The sequence below is a fragment of the Grus americana genome, chromosome 1 (genome assembly GCF_028858705.1).
Source record: "Grus americana isolate bGruAme1 chromosome 1, bGruAme1.mat, whole genome shotgun sequence".
In the NCBI taxonomy this organism is placed as follows: domain Eukaryota; kingdom Metazoa; phylum Chordata; class Aves; order Gruiformes; family Gruidae; genus Grus; species Grus americana.
The window spans coordinates 109,312,496-109,333,033 of record NC_072852.1 but is presented as its reverse complement, the minus strand read 5'-3'; the positions used below and the strand labels follow the sequence as shown (position 1 = coordinate 109,333,033).

The following is a 20,538-nucleotide window of genomic DNA, read 5'->3' as shown; positions in this document are numbered from 1 at the left end:
GAAACAGGTTATAGTATCTGCTGTTTATACATGGAAGTATCCCCATGTTCTTCCTCCTTGGTTTTCAAAGCAAGAGCAATCTTGGCTAGGCAGTTCTCTAAAATATATGCAAAAAGTAGCAAGAAAAATTTCCCAGCTCTACAGGGGGTACGTAATTTATGTGAACATAACTGTTGCTGTCTGGTTTATGGTGAGCTGAATCCCTCCTGTGCCTCTGCGAGCTTTACGTCACATGTAAAATACTGGTACGATGATCAACAGCATCAAAGCTGGATTTGTTATACATCTAATATTTAGTAAAGCTAATGTCTCCTAATAAAACCTAGATATTTGTATGCTAATAAAAATATGCAAAGATATATACTCGGATCAGTTATAAAAGCCCAGCTAATTCGATTCTGATAAACTGATCACATAAAATACAATCAAGCAGAAACTTATCTAAGCTTACATGGCCCAGTGATTTGAGTTGCTTAAATTTTTTGATACACAATTTAAATGGATTTTCCCATTAGTCACCTGTAGGTAAACAGAACGAGTAATCATTTGGGACTACATCTGTGACATTAGGTAGGTAAGCACCAATTTTTTTAAGAATATTTAATACTTGGAACTGGGACTATGTTTTCTAAACAGTCACTTTTTGGGTACCTAGCCAAAGAAGCCAGATTTTTTTCAGAATTTCTTAGTTGTTACTTTTCTGAGGGCTTTCATGAGTGATGTTAGGAAATTTTGGGTAGTAGTCCATGTTCTTTATTAAGTTTTTGGGTGCTTGTGAAAATTGTTAAGTTTAGGTTTTTCCAAAGTAGTATTTTTTTCTTTTCATTGTAAAACAAGAAAATCATAAAGATCTTCAGTACTTTTGAATTCTGGTAATCTTCTGAGGCCAACCTCTTTCTTTCACCTCTCCCTCCAACTCTTACAATGAAAAAAAGAAAGAAACAATCAGCAACTTAGAAAAAAACACATTGCAGACAAATGGAACAGATAAGATGCTAGTTTGGCATTTAAAACCCTGGTATGGTGTTATGTCATCAATAAAAGGTCCGTTCTTCTGAGGTATGAGGACTGAGCTGGCTAAAGTAAGGTAGCCTGTGCCATATTAGAAATTTGATCTTTGCACTGTGGTGTGTCTGAAATCAGATAAAATAAATCTGGACTTGCTTGTTTTCCTTTTATTTGTTGTTAAATAAAACAAGCTATTATTTATTATTTTCCTTATAAATGGAGACAAAGAATAAAGAAATGGAAACTTGAGTTAATGTTACTCAAGCAAATGTTCCAAGTTAGTGGACGGCTAGAACCATAGCTTAAGTTTATTAAAGTAAGTTGCATTTTATGTTGTTGGTTTTCCATCAAAGGTGCTCTTGTTCATAAGCTAATATATGAGTAGGTAAACATATTTAATAAAAATACACGAGATACCCAGTTTAGCTTAACACAGCAGTTTCATTGACTTGAGTCAGAGCACTTAAGATCATTTATACTAAAGAATATTATTACAGTTTCAATATGTAATTAAAGTGTTCATATATTGTAAAACATTTGCCGGGTACCTGTATTATATTGAAGGGCAAACACAGGAGACTTTAGCTTCGCTTTTTTAGCTGCTTCCTAATGGTCCTTTCCAGAACTTCATTCATTTGCAGTGTGGTGCAGGCTGCCAGATCGCCGTATGTATAATTTGTACGTACTGTTCATTTTATTTTAGAACATACTGTTTCAACAACATGGCTTGTGTCATCATGAGAACCACGACAAAGGGTTATCCAGATTTCACGACAGCCAGCCAGAAAAATGGGGCTGGGAAACAATATTGTTACTGAGAGTAACTTCTAAATGCAGGGTGTGAGAGAGGGCACGATACTTCAGCCCTCGTTCAATCTGTTATTGCTGACGTGGGGAACATCTCTGTCAAAGAAAAGGGGAAGTCTGAAAGGATATGCACGTTCTGAACGCTTACAGCTACACGCATATAACCTTCTCAAATGTTACCTCTGCATCCTCGTCGACCCACAAGTAGTAACAGTATTTTCGTACTGCTATGCCTGCCCTACTGGTACTTTCTCGTGTGAGCTTGGGAGTACTAACTCCAGGCTGGTTATTTTCTGGACATGCCTTCGTACTACCAGGAACGTGACTCATCAGAACAACGTTCTCAGAAGTGTATTTTCCTGTTTGTTTGTGCGAGTGGGATGAAACTGCAGAAGATTCACAAGTACAGAATGTGTTCTTCTGGCTAAAAACACCAGTATTTTATTCTGGTAAAATATTAACAATTAATGTAAAGTTGTTGTATCAACTTAGCATACGTCCCTTTGATTCTTCCATGAAAGGTGTTGCAGGGGCTGAAAGTAGCGTTTATTTCCTGCCACCAAATATAAGACCCAAAGTGTTAGTTCCTGTCTATGGTAAAAAAATGCACACCCCCACCCCAAAAATGCATACGGGAAAGTAAGCCTCACCCTATCTCATGCCTCAGAACAGATACGCTGCTCTAGAGACATGGCCAAAACTCACCAGATGCTGCAAGCATATGATTCCTCCATGAGAGTTTATATGGTACAGCTGTCTTTAAATGTTTTTGTAATTGAAAAGACTCTAGCATCTGGTCCTTTGCTTATTACTCTTAGATCAAATAGTCACGATCTGCAGTCTACTTTTAAATAATGCAGAAAAAAAACCCCTTGAGGCACTAAGGATACATTTCTCTCAGATGACCTGCTTCGAAGTACTTGTAAAAATATAAGTAAACTGTGTAAGTAGAAAAAAAAAGAAGCAACAGAAAACAACTCCAGTAGGGAACGATATGCGTTATGTATGCATACAAATACCTTTATAATTTTAAATCTAGGTAGATAAAGTACCAAGCTGTGTGTACTCTTGATACCTTTCAGTTACATGGAGTCCATACTCTTCCCTTTACATGTCATTGTGTAATTCAGCCCCACCTCCAACAGTTGCAGACTTGTTGCTGCATGAACAAAACAAGATATGCGCTGGGGTACACCCTGCAGAAGCCTTTGCCCTGGACCAGTTTTTCCTCCGATAACACACGTATGGTTCCCATTGATTTCGACTTTTCCACCTTATTGCTTCAGATTTATGGGTGAACACTGTTACGTGATTATCATTTATTTAGGCAAATCTTCTTTGAAGTCAATTATTGAATAAGTAAGAATCATAATGATTTTTTTTAAATTTATTTTGTGTGTCTACGTAAGTTCTGCAATATTAGGTGATTTAATCCTCTGTGAGGGCACCTTCCAAATAGTTGGTAATCTGACATATTACATGAATTGAACTAGGCTGAGTCAAGGATGGAATTTCATTATTTGTCTATGTAAGGCTGACAAACTATTTTAGAGTAAGATTTAGCCTGGAAATGAATTTCTGTAAAGCTAGCTATCTTCTCGACCACATCCGAAGCCTTTCATGTCATGATTGGATGCCATAAAGCAAGGCCTTAATTATTGTGATTGAAAAAGGTAGTTTCAGAGCTGTTAGTTTTTTGAGAGGCTGAGATAGCCTTAAAGGAAATCAAAATAAGAGCAACTGTCGTTCACCCAAGCTCTTCAGAGCACTTTATGGGATTTAAAAATAGGCTAGCATTAGCTTAAAAATATTTGGGAATCATGTAATAGCATTTTCATTTTCTTTTTGAAAATAGTATGTTTCTTGTTATTGCATGGCACAGACCTATGTGTTTTACTTCAGCAAGATAAAGACAAAATTTTGTTACTGGAACTGTAGCTTTGTTCGTAATTTTTAAATGCATTATTGTAATAGTCAAAGCAATCAAAGAAAAAGTTGGTGTCAATAATTTATTAACCATTTTTAAATGGTCATACAGATTAATTTTGTACTTCAAGAATGTCAGAATTACAATTATACTTTGATTTTGAAAGAGTTCCTACTAGGTCAAAACCAAAATACATTCTGTCTTGAGATCTCTGGTTAGCAATTGTAAAGGGAGTGTGTGTGTGTGTGTGTGTGTGTACATATGCATGTATTACTATATATTTTTATAAATATAAGTTGTTCACTGATATTACCAAAGTATGGTACCAACAGCTCTCCACTAAGTGCTTGCAATTCTGGGAATGAGTTCAAATATAACCTCTATAAATGTGTTTTTCTCTTCCAAGACCAATCCAAAAGTAGCTTACATTTTCCTGTCATAATCGGCCTTCCATTTACAGGCATCTTAGAGTGAAGAATTCCCCTCGAAGGAAAAAAATTGAAAAAATGCTCCCTTTTTGACATCTACAACGAAGTGAAGTTATAGACACCACGTACAGATGGCAGAAGGGTAGGTACATTGGTAGTTGCACATCTTTTAGGCTTGGAGAGTGAGTATGTGTTTAGGTTTGGTTGAAGACTGCACAGGAAGAACCAACAAATACACATCAGTACTTTTATACTTCTTGAAAGACTGATTTCCCTCTGTGCTGGAAATTTTCCTTTACTTGTACAGAGTACAATTTATTTTGTATATTGTCTGAATTCTCATAGTTTAGGTACATATGAGCAAGTGGCACGATTCAGCGTGATATGACTATTAAGTGGTGGAAATAACCTGCTAAATTCATACTTTATATTGTTTAACAAGTTCTCAGTTGATTGTACCATACAGAAACTTGTTTCCTCAGCCAACGGTATGTTACCTAACAAAAATTATTTTAACAGATATTCTACACATGCATTTTTTCTGTTGGTTGTTCAACATTCCTCATTTTGTAGGTCTCTCATCTATGCAATATGTTCCCTAAGGTTAAGAATGAAAGAGGTCTCTACTACAGACATCCTTGATTGAAATAGCAGCTAAATTGCTGCAGTAATGAGAAAATTTCCTTTTCCCTAGATAATTCAGCTGCTTAGCATTGAAACATTTTCGAGATAAAGATTCTTCGTGAAATAAAAAATTAAAGATCATTTCTTTACAACCAGAATTTGCTAAGTGAGCCTACTGCCGAAATGAAGAGCAAAACATTGTTTTAATGGGAGGAAGATCAGGCTATATTATGAGACTTACACTCTCAAGAGAAGAGACTGTTGTATAGATACGGTGACATGCGGTAGCTTTAGAAAATGCTGCTGCGTTTCTGGAAGAAAGTGGTTAAAAACACATGATGATGAAGTTAACCTAAATCTTTCATTGGCTTAAAAAAATAGGTCAAGTAATACATTACTAGCTCCGCTATAAGCCTGTACACAATCCGTACATTCCAAAGTGAAAGAGGTTTTGCTTAACATTCCTACATCTACTTTCATTCATGATATCACCAGGTTGAAATATTTGGCTTTTCACAAGTGTGACTCCCTTTTGCGTTCTTTAAAGTGGAAACTCCTATGTTCTTTAACGATATTAGTCTTTTTACTAAAAAGCTGCTTGACTATATCATTTATAATTATTTTACCTGAGTTTTACAACTAAATTGTTGGCATATGTGAACGCAGGTACTGTCACACAATTTATAAGTGAATTGCAAACAATTTTGTTTCTCTTTTCTCAGTCTTTTAACTTCTAGAAGTAGTAAAGTATCACGAAGCGTTCCGTAAAGCATTTGGCAAACATGCAAAGCGTCGAGACTTTTGTTAAACACAGGCGCGCAGAAGATGCGATGAAGGGCGCAGCACGCTGTGGCTTAGCCTACGCGACAGCCGAGTTCAGCCTGTATCTCTGGATACTCTCTTCTTCGATGGGAATGAAGTCTAAAGAACAACTTGACGTATAATGCAATTTCTGACAGGAGAGGTTGCGAGGATGCCACCTACCAAAATGGAGGGCTGACTCTTCTTGGAAGCTCTTGCCCGAGGCTGGGTTTTCTCCCAAATTATATTTATTGTCACGTGGGCAAACAGCGTGGCTTCGACGAGCTGTTTTCCCGCAGGGGGAGCGGTTTGGGAGCCGGGGGCGTCCCCCTTGCCCGCGGTGCAGGGACCGCCGGGCGCTCCGGCCCAAGCCGGGAGGGATGCTCTGCCCCCCTCCCCGCGCCGCCCGGCCTGGCGGGCAGAGGCCGAGGGATAACGAGACGTGCCGGGGGCCGTGAGGGCCGGGCCGGCGCGGTCGGCAGGGCCGGGGGAAGGGAGGCAGGGCCCGCCCGGGAGCAGCCGCAGGTGCCGGGGCGCCCCGCTGCCCTCCCCCGGCGGCGGCCGCCGTGCGCTGGCGGGAGGCTCTCGGCTTTTCGTTAAAAAAATAAAAAAAGTTTCTCGCGCGTGTTTTTTTGGAGAAAAGGCAGAAAATATACCTTCTAAACTGACAAGAAATGGTAACCGCTGGAAGCGCGCCTCCCCCCCCCCAATAGTCTAAGCAAACCGAAGGGAAAAAAAAAAAGGTAGTATTTTTAAGACACCGCTGTCTTCATTAAATACGGGTCCTCTGGTGCTATCGCTCCTAAGTTTGTTTCCCGGGGGCTCGGCGCCTTCAGTTAGATTAACTAGAGAGGGCAGGAGGCGACGCGACTTGCGTACGTGCGACGCGTTGAGCGGGAACCTGCCCCGCAGCCTCCTCGCCCACAGGGTGCGGGGGCGGAGGGGTGCGGGCGCATCGCTCCCTCCCTCCTTCCCCTCGCCGGGGGTTAGAAAAGGGTTAAGAAACTTGGCTGGAGAGATGAATGGCGCGGCGCGGGGAGGGGCCGGGCTGCGCCGCGGCGGGCGAGGTGGAAGGCGGGGAGGATCGCGGCTGCGGGTTAGGCTTTGAAAGTCAGCCTCACAGGCATTGCAGCAGAGCCCCGAGCCGCGGAGGGGCGCGGAGAGGAGCGGAGCTTGTCGTGTATGTGCGTGGGGCCGGGCGGGGGGATGGACGGACGTGGACCCGGGAGGGGGGAAACGGCTCGGCGCGTCCTGTCCTCTACCCGGGAGACCCAGCCGCCCGCCTCGGCTTTGGGAGCCGCCGCTGCCGCTCCCCGGACCTCCGCGTCGGGACCCGGCAGCCGGAGCCCTCGCCTGCTCTGGCCGCTGGGCCGGGGCGGCGTGCGTGCCCGCTGCCTGCGCGGGGGCCGCCGCCGGAGCCTCTCCCGCAGGCGAGGCGAGGCCGGCCGGCGGGCACCAGGCAGCCCGCCCGGGAGGAGCCACCGACGCGGTGGGGGGGTGCGCGGGCCCGCTGCGGGGTGAGTGCGGCGCTCTTCCGCCGGCAGCCGTGCTTGCTGGCGGGGGAAATGGCCGAGCGGGGCGGGCCGGGGCTGCGCTGCCGGGCGGGGAGGCGGCGGCGGCGAACAATGCCGGGGTGAGCCCGGCGCGGGGGCGGCCGCGGCGGCGGGGGCTGTTTCCGGGGGCGGCCGCCCCTCCGGCACCCCCCACCCCTGGTGCGAGCCGAAAGTTTGCCTGGCCAGGGTGGGTTTGAGGGAGCTGGAGGGACGGAAAAGTTACTAGTATTTACCCCCGAGACCCGCGAGTGTTCTCCCGAGCACTGGCCGCAAGCCTCGGTTCCCATTTCGGAGGGGCACCCTCCTCCTCCTGGTGTGCGTGTGAATTATTTAAAGAGCCGCAAGCTCGGTGCGCAGCGGCTGCGGCGGCCGGGGAGGCGCCGGCGGCCGCCCGGGGGTGCGGGGAGACCCGGCCCCGCCGGCCGCGGCCTCGCTCGCCTCCCGCCGCCCGGCTGCTTTCACAGCAGCTGCGGGCAAGGCCACGCTTCCCTCTTCTCGCCTCCCCCCGACTGTCTGTTACCGCCCGCTCCACCTCTACCTGCGAGCGGGCAGCCTGTGTCTTCGGTGCTTTCTCCATTGCCTCTTGTCGGTGGCACAGGCTCGGCTCCCTGCTTACCCCAAAGATGCCTTCTCATCGCTTCGGGCTCCTGAGGGACGTCGCTGTTTCCTTGCTAGACTAAAGGTTACTTTTCCAGACGTGTTTTTGTGTCCCTGAAGCCCTTTAAAGATGATTCCGCCCCACACACGCTTCCCTCTCCCTGTTTCCCTAGGGAACGTGTTGTTTGAGGCTGTTCTGTGTAAGTGTCACTTGGCAATTAAGTTGGAAGGCAGTGAAATCTAAAGAAACGTACTGTCGGGGCATAGGGAAAATAAGGGACAGCTTTGTGTCTGTGCTGCACCTTGCTTGTTTTCTTCTCCTGTATTGTGGATTCTGATGGTTTATTAGGCTTTTAATTTAAAGAAGAATTCAGCTAAAATGCTTGACACGTGTTGAAGATGTTGAAAAATTGGTGGGATTTCTGGCTTTGGGGTTATGTTGATGTTAGGAAAGCTGAACTGGAAGTTGTTCCCTTCTGCCTCATCTATCTGGAATCTGGAGACTATATTATTCCTTGTTTTATTTTGAGGGGACCTGCCTGCAGTGTCTGACAGCTTACAGGCTGATCAGAATTTAACTGAGTCATGGCACTATAAATGTTCAGAGATACTGTAAAGCTTTATTTATCAAAGAGTGCGAATCCAGTCTGTGAAGACCTACGGGGAGGAAGCAGTCACTTGTGGAAAGGGGGTGGTGTATCCCTGAGGGAGTGGCAGAAAACCTGTTTCTTTAATATTCAAATGTGATTTACTGTTTCCAGGGCTGACTGAACACACTAGAAAGTGACACATTAGGATGCCATATGACAAAAGCTTTTTGAGCTGGGGATATTTTGTGGTTAAAATCTGATTTAGGGGCATCTGAGTAATCGTTGCTATACGGGCAGTGCAAATTGGCATCTCAGAGAGCAAAAGTTCTCATCCAGAACATTGTTCGGGCAGGTTTGGGGCTGCTTCTGTCTGGGGCAATTGTCTTCCCAAAGTTGTGGTTGAGAAGTCTGACTTGTTGTTTTATCAGCGATCCCTGCAGATGGAGTTGACGTTGACTCCAAAGCAAGACAGAGAGTTTGTCATGAGTGAAATGCATACGTAGGGGTGTACGGTTTTGCTGAGTGGGATGGAAGAGGTAACACCTAGTGACAGCATGTATCAGGTAGGGGTGAAATCTCACCTCCTGTTAGACTGGCCTACAGTTCAGAGTAATCTAATGAGCGAGAGCTGTCAATGGTTTTCAGGTTTTTGTAGACCCTGCATGCACAGAAGACAAGATCCTGTCAAATGTCAAACTGTACTGGATGGACCTATTTATTTTTTCCTATTAGTCTTAGGGTAGAAAACTACCAGATGAAAACATGCTCTTCTTTTCTGCTCCCTGTACTTGTTTCTTGTTCTAAAGTGAAAGATGTGCTAATCAAAATTGGAGGAAAATAAAATAACCAAAATTTATTACAGTCATAAAATGGTGTTGATAACAAAGTAAAAGTGAACTAATGTTTTTATATTGTAAACTTAAATGAGTGATTTAGAAGCTGGCTGTGTCACCTGCAGTGTTTGATAGCTGTGTTTGGGGTGAATCTGTTCTATAAAAGGTATCAAATTTTTTTTTTTAAAGTATTTCAGTAAAGGTTGTAGAACTTAAGCATTAATTTACTTTATGGTGATCATGTTTGCCTCTAGGTTTTGCTTAATGTGGGATTGGTTTAAAAGAATTGCTTAGGTGTTTTTTTTTTTTTTTTTTTTTTTTTTTTTTCCCAGGGCTAACTTTATTTTTCTGGCTTTGAAAGTTGGCAAAAGGTTTCTGTAATACCAGCTGTATTATTGTTAGCAGTAAGAGCACTGTTAATTTTACCAGTGACAGTACAGGACATTACTATATTAAAAGATAAATTCTGTTTTGCATTGAGCCGAGCACATGTATAAACTTGCCCAAGGCAAAGCCAGGGAGTTGCATTTCCCACAGTCAGCTGTCTTGCTCAAGGCTTGTGCTTGACACCTCCTTGCAGGGCTATTGGAGAAGATACCAAGACTGTAATATTTTGTTAATTTTAGAATAACTCTTTAGAACTTGCCTGAACCTCTCAAAACCCAAATGGCTTGTGTGTGTGGTTTTTTCCCCTGTATGTGAACATGTAGGGAGTGGAAGGAGTCCAGAAGAGAGATTGGGGAGAGCGTGGGGTTTCCAGTGGGCACCTGGTGTGGGGGCACGAGCCCCTTTGTGAGTGGGGCTTTGGTGGGCGACCTCCCAGCTGCTGGGTGACGGACACCGAGCGGTGGGCTGGGTTACGAGCAATCGGTGGGATAAGTAGGATAACTATCCTATGGATTAAAAAAAGAATAAATACCCTTTTGGGAAAAGAAGTGCAAATTTTGAAGTATAAATCATTACTGCTCAGCAGGGGTTTAATGACAGGCAAGTGGAAAGATAATGTAGGTAGGGAATGAAGCCTGAACAGGAGGAAAAACGCGCAAGAGAGTATGCACAAATGTACAAAAAAGATAAAACCCATAAGCTTGACAGTCTGTCTAAACAGTCTTAAACTAAAGACAAAAAGGTTAATGGTAGCAGCGTTTGTGGTTTGCTCTTTCTTCCTGCCAGCAGGCCAAAACGATAACAACAGTAACTATCTGAACTGTGTTGGCCTGCCTGTAGCAAATAGGAGGAAAGTTAGGAGGAAAGTATTTAAAAGACTTGTGATGTTTCTTTGGGTATTACGGTGTTAGGGTTTTGCGAGTTGCATTTGAAAATAGCAAATTAGAAAACAATGTGCTGCGGTTGGCAGGCAGTACTTTGGATGGACATCGGTGACCATGTAAAAACTTTCTTGTGTTCTCTGGTGGGAAGATCCGTCTCGGGAAAAGCAGGCAGAGGGATTCTTTTGGTAAAGATGAATGTCTGCATTTTAGTGTTTCTGGATTATTTATTTCCAATACTTAGAAATCTGAACAGACTTATTTAGCACTTGAAAGAATTAATTTGGTAATTTATTTGGCTGTCTGTTGCAGGTCACTTGGCTTGATGGTTGAAGAAAGAGAATAGTAGCTAAGATTCATGTAAATAAATATTCATGTGTAGAAAGGGGAAGAAGCAGTTGTTAGCCATTTTATTTTGGGTCTGACCCCTCCTGGCATAGTCTTCTCTTACTAAAATTGGTACTGGAGCTCATTGCTCCTGTTTAATTGCCTGTCTTGAGAGAAACTCTGTTTTCATACCACTTATTTCTAAATACCATTGTCTTCAGCAGAGGAAAACCAGTTTTGCTTGTAGGCAATATCAGATTAAAAGTGGAAGCTACAGATGTTCTGTTAGTCACCATTTTCAAAGCGGTTTAGTGTAGAAAAGCAGCTTGGTGTTGGCAAAGACTTCTGGTGGGCTGCTTGCTCTCCTCCTGAGGGAGTAAGTTGTGAGGGAGCAGTCATGAGAAATTGGGCGCTAGATGTAAAATGCGTTTCAGTCTTGACCGAAACTATTATTTGAAAACAAATGAGTGAGTATTTAATTTGCCCCCAAAAGTGCTTATTCAGTGATGTAGAAAGCAGGGGTCGCCTCAGAGGTAGAAAGAAATGATAGTTCTTGGTCCAGGAGATGTCCTGTTGGTGGTGTTCATGTCATCACCTATCCCACTGTAAGCAGTTTATAATATAAAACAAATCAACATTAAAACCCCCAAAACTGTAAGGTGTGCAAAGCAAGTGATCCAGCTGTGGAGTGTTTGGGAATAACAATTTTTTTTAACATTATTGAAGGACTATGTAATTTTCCCCAGAAATAACAAATTCTTTTGTTCTCTTTTCTCTGAACTCTTATAAACCTTTTGTAGTCCCTTTAAACAATGCAGAAAAGGCTGTTTAATCCTGACCTAAAGGAAATCCTGTCTATACATTGAACCTGGATGGCAATACAGTGTGGGGTGTTTGTTGATTTTCTGTGGTGGTGGTTTGTTGGGTTTTTCTCCCCCCTACTAGATAGAAATCTGTCGTCTCTTGGAAGTAGGAATACTTAAGTAAAACCACTTGTCAGTGGTGGAAAACATGTTATCTACATCTGTAATATAGAAAAATACTGGAATTAACAATTTTTCTCAAATTAAGATGACTTGCAAAGTGAATACTTTTTTTTTTTTTTAAAGTGCTGCTTCCTTCTGCTCTGAGGGACCTCTTGTCCTGTTTTTCATTTGGTCACAAAAGATTCCACATCCTGCTTATTTGCCCTTTCAGAGAAATGGGGTTGTGAAGGCTTTGAACTATGTTTATTGCCACCTTTGCCACTGTGCCCATCATTTCTCTGGTTATTTTGACTGCAATGGTAGCTTTATCTCCCCACCTCACCCCAACTTGAATCTAAATGTTGAGGACTGCTACTGTTCTGTGGAGCAAATTGGCTTTTCATTTTGTGCTGTATATAGGGGAAGGATTTGAAACAGTGTCTGCTTGTAGTATTTCAGGATATTTAATTTTTTGGCTTAGTTGGATCTACTGCTTTTGTTGGGTCTTCATGCTGGCAGTAGTTCAGCATGCTTCTGTTATCTTTCACATACCTGAAAGCTTTGAATATATCCTCTTTCGGATGATGACCCATCTGTCAACACCTGTATCCCCCCCTGCCACGTAGCACATTGCAGTGGTCAGTATTAGATGTTTTTTCTAAGCTGGCTTTAGCCCAACTGGTTTTGCAGAAGGGGGAAATGCTATGAGCTACCCCCAATGCACACACTTCCCACTCTGTCCCCCTCCACGCAGCACACCCATAGCCATCTGTGGGGTCCCCTATGCTGAAGAAATTCTGTGTTTAAAAGGCTTTTGTACACGGGCTTTCTGAGACCAGAAGCTAAAGGTGAGGCAAAGAGGAGAGGAGCAACTTCTGCCAACCAAGAGGAGGGGAAAGTTCAGCCAAATAGGGGAGAAAGTCTCTTTTTTTTTTTTTTTTTTTTTAATAGTTTATTGTATTTAAATTCGACTCTTTATGCATAATAAACTTGCTGCTTGGGTGGTAACTTGGTGACAGAAGATTTACCATAACCATTATTAATGAGGCTCGTCACAAGAAAAAGGCTGAAATAGTATAAATAACAATGATCTGGGCTAGTTGTAAGTTTGCATCTTTTAGCAAAAGTTCACTTCGGACTAATAGAGAAGTGCTGAGAAGAATTTTTAAGGTGGTGCTTGTGATGGATAACATGTTCTGGCTCTAATATTATATAGTATTTAATTCCTAAATATTTCAAAAGCAAATATTATAATTTCTATTGGTTTAGGTATTTCTAAATAATTTTGTGGTGTTTAACATTACATTCATCAGTTATACTATGCTCTTATCTTTTCCTTAAATATATATATTTAAATTAATAGGGGTTTTTTAAAAATATGATTTTGACATTCATAGGTGCAAGTTTGAAGTGTTAAGCAGCAGTTGCTACATAGGAAGGAGGACTTTCATGTCACGGCTGTTTTTTGAATGAAAGGAAGAAAGAGAGGGCTGTGGCTTTGAATCGCAGTTGAATGTTGATTTTGTTCTTGTAGAAATACTGTCTAGTTAGTTTGACAGTACAAGTCTAGACTATGCAAGTTGTTTGTCCTTGTTTTACTGATGGTTTCTTTTGGAAAACTTTGACTTCTGAAGTTTGGAGCAATGTTTTTTTTCTGAAACAGAAATGTTATTTGCGGTTTTTACTACCAAAAATAAAGGATCACTTTCCAACAATAAGGAAGTAGATGGAGGTATAATGGACAGGAAAAATTGGTATGCAGAGTTTCATAGGGTGATTTCTGCTGTTCTTTTCAGATCAAGCATGGAATTGTTGAGGAAGAAAACTATTGCATCCTTGGACTCCTGAAGGAAGAGCTTTCCAGATGGGACCACTTTCAAGGTAAATAATTTGTTTGGGTTATTTACCTTGTCTCTTTGGTTTGGGGTTTCTTCTTTGTCTTGCCAAATCTGCCATACAACTGTCTGCCATATATAAGTATGTTAGGATTATAATATGTTTCAAAGTGATAAATTTTCAAGGTAATCACTCTCCTTTAGTGTAAGAGTTTCAGTGTGTGCTGATTAAAGAGAAATAAATATTTTAGAAGCCTTTGAACTTTTTGTATGGAATTTGCTGGTAAGTCCTGAAGATCTAGCCTACTTGTTTGGGAGGTAGTTGCTAAGTAGAGAAGAACCTGATTTAAATATGATTTTGGAGTGAAAGAGAAGATTAAATACAACTTACTGTGTTACAATCTCTTTTTTTTTTTTTTTTTTTAAATAAAACGGATCCCAATTGAGCTGCTGTGGCAAGGGACCGTCACAGTAAAATCATTATTAGATATTGCATTACAATGGCTTGTAGACATTTAGCACCACTGTCATTTTGTTTGGATCTGCTCCCTTGGTTCCCATTTCCTAAATCCTGTTTTTCTTTGATACCGGGGAATAATTCCCTGAGTGTTGTCCAGTGATTTGCTTATGTATACGCACTTTGGTTTGTGAGTAATTTTATCCACTTGAGTAGCCCCACTGTACTCGGTGGGCCTACATGCATGCGTAAGAACTTGAGAATGCTGATGAGCATAAAGAATACAATTTGGGCATGTAATGGTTGACAAGCAGTTATTGTTTTGTTTCTGGTCTCTCCTAGGACTCATTTGCATTGCCTCCAGTGGCAACTTTTGTGAGCATTAGTAGGGAAGGTCTAGAAGCTGGAGGCAGTCATACCAAATCCCAGCCTGCAAAACTTCTAGCATATATGTTGTCATGGCACAAACTGCAGATGCAAGGATATATTTTTCTTTTTTTTTTCTAAAATAGATTCATGTGTTGCTTGACTTCATTTGAATATAGCATTGGTCTGTGTACTGCAATTTGAGCTTCTCCAATGCAATAGAATATAGCAAAGTGAAATAATTAGAAAAATGTTGGTTTTTTGAATTGAGGAGATTTGGGTTTATCCATAATCAGTGTTTTGGAAATAAAGAGAAATCAAGATGAGGGATTCACTTTTCCCACCCCTTCCCTGATGTTTCCTATTTGACTCCTCAGAAAAAGAAGTCTAGCATTGCTATAGTGCTTCTTAGTTGTCTGGGCAATTGTATTTACAGGAATTGTAACTTGCTGGTCTCAGAATCAGTAAGATAGGCACTTTGGAATTAAAACAGAAGTAATTAATTAGCTATTTAAAACTTGAGAATTGTTGTGATCAGCAGCAGATGGTCACTTACACAGCCTTAACTTAGTAGACAGTGGCTTTTGTGGCAATAAGCTTTTTTAAGTATTTTTGAAGACGTGAAAGATTAAGTAATTCAAAGCTTTGCTTCAAGATTGTGACCTCTGTTTAAAAGCGATTCTATTTAGTCAGAGTTGCAGAAGTGTAAACTGTAAATAAGTCTTGCACCAAGTATTCAGCTTGTCAGTAAGGCGGTTAAGCTAAAGATTTGAGAAAATGTGTCTGTTAGTGTATACATGGCTGGTAATCCTGACACAGTTTGCATTCTTTTTTCCATTTCTAACCAGCATTATGAACTAGTTATTGTTATAGTGCTATGTTTTGGGTTGGTGGTTTGGGGTTTTTCTTGTTTATTTTGTTTGGAGGGTGGAGGGAAGAACAAGTTTGTTCATTGGTTATAAGCAGTAATTGTAGAATACCTGTCTTGGTATATAAGCTTGCATTGCATACTGTTGTAAATAGCTTTGATGCAGAGTGCAGTAGAGTTGTGTCTTTATCAGAGATTTGGTTTTGTCACTGGAACTGGATTTCTTGTTTTAAGTCAGAGTTCTGGACCAGTAGGGTGGTCTTTCTCCAGATGAGTACTACTTTGCAAGCATAACTGTTGATCTTGTTGAATTTGTGTAACTTTCATGAATTGAGAGCTATCAGAGGGGAAGGTAGTCATGTTGTCTAAAGCTGAGCTTGCATCAAATGAAAGTCTGCAGTATTGAGCTAAAATTTATAAATTATGTCCTTATTTTAAGTTTGTGCAAGCCTGGGAAACTTCAAAAGATTTAACTTATGAAAAAATATAGATGAGAATTAACAACAAGTGGTAATTGTAACTGTTGTCAAAAGAACAAGGTGGTGACTCAGTATGAGCAAGGTTGGCAGAGGCAGCCTTTAATTGAGGAGAAATTGGCCACTGCAAACCAATTACGTCTTACTTTTAATGATAGGTTTTAGAGAACAGCAAATGAGTGTAGTGTGATCTTGGCTGATAGTATGTGCTTTTCTTGTTGGATAAAACCCCAAAAGCCTGAGGATATGAAGATGCAAACAGAAGTTTCACTTTTTTCCCCTTTCTTCTCTGAAGAGGAAAAGGTAGGCTATGCAAGTGGAAGAAACTCCAGGTTTTTTGCTGTGAAACTGATGAGTAGTTTGGATATATTTTGTCTTAGGGAATGAACATAGTGCTTCCTTTTTGTCAACCTAGGAAATTTGGTAAAGGGGTTGGTAACTTGCAGGGTAGAGAAACATCCCTCGTTCCTTCTGTAGCTTGGCATTTAATATTTTACAGCAAACTTTTAAGTTTAACATATTTGAACTTGTACTAGATAGGGTTAATAGGCTAGAACAAAAGGTCAAAACATAAGGCATTAGGCTTAATTAAGGGAGAGCAGGAGTGGCGGGAGTATGTGACAGTTAAATGGGTTTCCCACAGACTAATGTCTGTTACAGTGCAACCATGCCTCAACTTAAGTGGGTTATTTTGTGCAAAGGGCAGCAGTGATTAGCAGTTTGACATGCCAGACGTTTCTGGCCAATCCCATCTGTTTTAGAGGTTAAAAAAGCACACCTTTATGAGCTGATAGATTGATTTGTGTGCTGGTCTGGTAAAGATTAGAAGTCCAAGGCCGGTGCTGTAAATGCCAGTTATAGAATATTGTACTTTCTTAGTTGCTCTTTGTTTAAACTGTCGACTGTGTTGTAATGGGGCTAACAGCTATAAAAGTGACGGTGCAATATGAAGAACATGGCAGGGCTGCTGCGGCAAGTATTTTGAACCAGAAAGGTCTGGGAGGAACACTTCCTCCTTCGTCAAGTTTGTTTTGAACGTGGACCCGTAGGCTTTGGTCGTCTTGCAATGCTTTGCTTGGAAGGGGAATCTAGCTTAACGCGCTCCTACGCAAGGAGCCTCTTCTTTGTAGCAGCTGCTGTTCAAGTGCTTGTCCAGAGGGTTACCTGCCTCAGGATGAGCAGTTTTCCAGTTCCGAGTGTGGTCGGCTAGAAGACAATTTTGGTACTTCAAAGGTTTCACCACTTAACTTCCTTGTGCTCTCTATATCCTATCCATTGCTTAACTAGGATAAGTGCATATTTTATTGTGGGTTTTCCACCCCCCCCCCCCCCCCCCCCCCCCCCCGCTTTGTAGCTCTCTGGATAGTTTTTCTGATTGTATCATGAGGTTGCCTTGTTAACCTAAAATAAAATAGGTAGCACAATAAGTCTTGACTGTGTTTCTCGTCATCAAATCGTCGATGCAATAAAACTGGTTTTGATAATGTTCAAGGTTCATACGTAGTTGAAGGTGATTTTCCTATTTTAAAATCAAGCAGAGGTCAGACTGTATTGTAAGATAACTGACTGCAGCCCAAACGGTATGTGATAGCTTCAACACCAATGACAGTCTTCACTTAAAATAAATACATGATTTTAAATTAAATTGTTAACTATAAATGTATTTTGTGGCGACATACTGATTAACTTAGTATTTTGTGAAAAGCAGTGAGATATATGTGCTTACTTAAAACAAATGCTTGAAGCTATCACTTTTAAAAGACACTGTTTAAGTTTTCCCTGTTCTCTCCCTCCATTCCAGCAATGACACTTGTAGCTAAATAGAACTGAGAAATAAAACTGCATGGAATTAACATTTGGCACTTTGCATTTAACATTCCTATATTAACTTTAAAATTAGTCACCTATCTAAAATTTCTTTTTTTCTCTTTGCAAACAACATTATCTTTCCCTTGCTCTGTCTCAAAAAAATAAAAATTGAATATAGTAATGACTTGATATTCATACTATAAAGACTGTTCCATGTACCTGAACTATACTTTTGCTGTAACAGCTGTAGCCTGTTCCTGAACAGACTTAGTAATTTGTGTTTTATGAGCAACTTGTCTTTACCTTACCTAGCTTTGTAAAAGCCACCTTAGTTTTTTCTTTTGTTCTTATGAAAGTCTCTTACTTCTGTTTGAAATGCCTAGAAATATTTTCAGTGTCCTTTAGGATGAGCCAGGCAACATCATTATCTTGCAGTTTATTTAGTAACATGGAGCTGAAATGGGCGTATGCAGCATCATGTTCTCTATGGAATAATATCTATTTAAATGATTTGGATCTAATACATATTTACATGAAAAAACATCTTGCCCTTCTCTGTGGGGAGAGAAGGTGAACAAGCATAAATTTTATAATACTCATTGCTTCTCTTGCACTAAATCATACTTAAATTGCAGAAGGTTGTTGGCTTGAGAGTTGTGTAAAAAGTGCTTGGCTAGTAAAGTGAGGGCGCAGGGAGATTTATCTAATTTAATACTAAGGAAATGTTGTCAGGTGCAGTGCATTGATATGGGATTGCCTAAATCCAAAAGCTGTACTTCATGAAAATATTACAAATATACATATACAAAAATCTGTTTACAATACACAAACTAGAATCCTGAAACAATCCATTAGTGCAGTGTGCATGTGTGCTATATGTTGGCTAATTTGATTGCTATTGATCATACCTGAGCCATTATCTAATATCTTGGGAATGGGATGGACGCTGTGTCTGCTTTTCTGCTGTTTGAGGGTAGAACATACTTTATCAAGTTTCTTGCAACAGTCTTAAAAATCTTTATAATTGCTGCTTGAATGTAATTAGCATTTCCTGCTCTAAGCATAGCACAGACTGAGTAATAAAGGTTTTCAGGTAGCGTCATAAAGAGTGTATTCAGGGCTAAGCACAGGATATTTTCTCCCCATATCTTAAGGATATAGTCTGGCTTTGATCACAGTGGAAGTCTAGGCAGTGTTTTTTATTGGGCTTGGGCTCCTCTCTGAATCTGCGCAGTTCATGAAGTGTGGTAACATGGAATCAGTATGGTGATGTCTCTTCCACCGTTCCTCTTTCATCACTGGATAAATCTCAGCAAACTATTCAGTTTAGCATTATTGAATATAACAGGGCACTATGCCAAATATTCTGTAATAGTGATTCTGCTACATCTTTTTTAATATCTCTTCTATTGTGCCTTTCAATTGGAATATTATAAAATACTTGCATAAGACATTCATATGATTTGATTGGCCACTAGGCATTAAAAGCAATTTTGAAGGGTCTGTTGTTTTCAACTTTGAATAGTCTTCAAAAAAAAAAAAAGAAAAGATGCACTCACAGTCTTTGTTTCAGAGGATTTTCTTTTTTCATGTAACTGATGAAGAGGCGAGCACCTGGTTGGTATCCCTGATCCTTTACAAAGTGAGTAGAAAGGATGCTGCACCATGTGAACTGGCCGACTATGGATTTCTCCTTATTTTAGATTTCCATACTCTTTGACCTTGTAGTCGTTGACTTTGGTCTGGAACAATTTCAAAGTCATGTAAATGAATGTAATTAAGGTATTGCTTATCATCTTGGAGAGTTCAGAGATGCTTATTGGCTAGAAAGGTTTGTTTACTTAATATGGAAGGTTAATATAAGGTTAAATTCTACTGTGTAAAATGGCTTCATAATGTTTTTATTTAGCAGCTGAAGAAAATAGTGTTTGAAAAGGCAAATAATAGTTTTATCTGACCTCCATGTGTTTCCTGTAGCTTGCATTATTGGGAAAATTTATCTTCATTGCAGTCTTATTACAGTTTTCCTTTCTCCTCATTCTACAAAGGGAACCTCTCAGAACTATTTGTAGGCCTTTGTGTAGGAAAGGAGCTACATTAAGGAAGGAAGTGCAAAAATATTTGATAATAATTGCTGTAAGTAGTCCATCCACTTACGTCTTTTGTTCCCCCTCCCTCCTTTTGCCGGAACGGGATTCGTGCTTTGTTGTCTGGTGCTTCTTTTGTCTTTATTCCCACTGCTGCCAAAATAAGGTGAAAAAGCAGAGTAAAACAGCAGGGAAGAACATCGAGCTACTGGTTTCTGCCTTCATTTCTCAGGCCGTAGAAAGAACAGGGCCTCTTCTTGTCTGTAGTCCTCAACTTTGTTTGAATATAGTTGTTTTGCTTATTGTTTAAGGAAAAAAATGCTTGCCTGAGTGTTTTTTTTCTCCACTTCAGAGTTTTTGTAGTTATCAAAAAGGTGAGTACATGAGGAGCGTCATGTAAAAAAGAAAAACCTTTTGCCTACACCTTTTTCATCTCCTGCTCATGGCTATTTTTCTAGAAACACAGCTCCCAGCTGGAGAAGCAGACAAACCCGGTGGGTGGTGGTAGTGGCCAAGCAGGTGGGTTCTGCCAGTCCTCTGCTGGGCTGTGTTTGGTGGGGAAGGACAAAGATACGTGAAACTTGGGAACAACTCTCTGCACAGCTCTGTATGGAACCGTTTGGGCAACAAGGGCTGCTGGCTATGTTGGCCTTATTTTGCAGAATACTTGCTTTTGTCACTTCTCTCTTGTGTAGCAAGAGTAGTACGTGGGCTCCTCGCTGTTGAGGAAGCTAACTTTCTTCTGCTTACTAGAATTTTCTGTGCTAAATTAATTACACAACAATAACAATATCCTTCAAAGGCCGATTAATTCAATGAATAGTCTTATCTGACTATTTTCAACTTGTGGAGATACCCTATAACTCATACTCAAAAACATCCTTCCCCTCCCATTTTTCTAAGAGCTGAAGG

General features: G+C 40.9%; 1 protein-coding gene across 7 annotated transcripts in view; it reads left to right on the top strand.

Moving 5' to 3' along the window:
- Nucleotides 1-20,538, top strand: part of NRIP1 (nuclear receptor interacting protein 1) — a 101,615-nt gene that overhangs the window by 16,907 nt on the left and 64,170 nt on the right. For 2 of the 7 annotated variants that reach the window (XM_054835163.1, XM_054835106.1), the window contains exons 1-2: nt 6,652-6,775; nt 13,525-13,609. The gene's annotated coding sequence lies outside the window, so the exon portion shown is untranslated. Of the gene's footprint in view, nt 1-6,651; nt 6,776-6,869; nt 7,113-7,133; nt 7,336-7,435; nt 7,831-7,926; nt 7,946-13,524; nt 13,610-20,538 lie in introns of those variants that run through there. The other 5 variants (XM_054835123.1, XM_054835143.1, XM_054835113.1 and 2 more) reach the window with 5 other exon arrangements.